Raw genomic sequence first — 1,298 nt, 5'->3', positions numbered from 1 at the left:
GGAAGACAGGATAGGAGAAAGCCAGCCGTTCCGAGAACGAACATTATCCCATCAAACAAAACATTAATTTCCTTCCTATAGGATAAGGAAAGTAAAAAGGCTCCACCCCTGTTAAAGAAGGGCTGGGCTTGGCTTTTCTATGACAATTTTCTAAAAATTTCGAGATCATTTTGGCACCCATAACTTTAAAAACAGACGAATACTATTTACACAAATTTACAAAGCATTTACAGGTCCTTTACTTGAGTAATATTTTACTTCAAACAAAACATTAATTTCCTTCCTATAGGATAAGGAAAGTAAAAAAGCTCCACCCCTGTTAAAGAAGGGCTGGGCTTGGCTTTTCTTATGACAATTTTCTAAAAATTTCGAGATCATTTTGGCACCCATAACTTTAAAAACAGACGAATACTATTTACACTAATTTACAAAGCATTTACAGGTCCTTACTTGAGTAATATTTTACATCAGTAGAGACCCGGCTTGATTAAGTAAAGGTTTTTTTTCATGTCATTTTTGATTCAAGTAATAACAACCTCCATGCCCGAATGGGTAACTAGGTTTGCAAGGCGAAGGTCCCGGGTTCGATTCCCGGCAAGGTTGACAAAATAAATAACCATTTCTTTTGTTTTCATGAGGGAAAACATATACCTCCTTCAAATGTAGGTAACTTTTGAGTGATTTTTGCATAGACTTCGTGGGGAAAGTTTGTGTACAGCCGGAAAAAGGGATGCGGGGTAACTTTAGAGGGATTTTTTGGAATTCGTGGGAAAAGTTTGCTGGGATATTATCTACACGTGAAAGGGGGAAAGAATTTCCTTACGAGGTCGTGGTGTTATCCTCACAGTCCTAACAACCTCCATGCCCGAATGGGTAACTAGGTTTGCACGGCGAAGGTCCCGGGTTCGATTCCCGGTAAGGTTGACAAAATAAATAACCATTCATTTCTTTTGTTTTCATGAGGGACTTCCTGTCAATACTCATGAGGGAAAACCTCCTTCAAATGCAGGTAACTTTTGAGTGATTTTTGCATAGACTTCGTGGGGAAAGTTTGTATACAGCCGGAAAAAAGGGATGCGGGGTAACTTTAGAGGGATTTTTTTGGAATTCGTGGGAAAAGTTTGCTGGGATATTATCTACACGTGAAAGGGGGGAAGAATTTCCTTACATGGTCGGGGTGTTATCCTCACAGTCTGAGAGATGGCGGGTTCGATTCCCCTGCAGTGGTTGAAGTTTAGCCGGAACACACGTCCGAATGTTCTTCCCAAGCGGCCACCTAGAACAAAAATACAAAGAAA

At 40.1% G+C, this 1,298-nt stretch overlaps 1 long non-coding RNA gene across 1 annotated transcript; it reads right to left on the bottom strand.

Moving 5' to 3' along the window:
* Positions 1-366: 366 nt before the first annotated feature.
* Positions 367-1,276, bottom strand: LOC113470525. Its single transcript, XR_003393558.1, has 2 exons — positions 995-1,276; positions 367-651 (listed from the first exon to the last, which is right to left on the bottom strand). It is a non-coding gene; the product is annotated as an uncharacterized LOC113470525 (long non-coding RNA).
* Positions 1,277-1,298: the final 22 nt, after the last annotated feature.

This window comes from Diaphorina citri, unplaced genomic scaffold (assembly GCF_000475195.1).
Source record: "Diaphorina citri unplaced genomic scaffold, Diaci psyllid genome assembly version 1.1 scaffold1650, whole genome shotgun sequence".
NCBI lineage: Eukaryota > Metazoa > Arthropoda > Insecta > Hemiptera > Psyllidae > Diaphorina > Diaphorina citri.
Note: the sequence above shows the minus strand (reverse complement) of the source record. Positions and strands in the feature narration are given on the sequence as shown.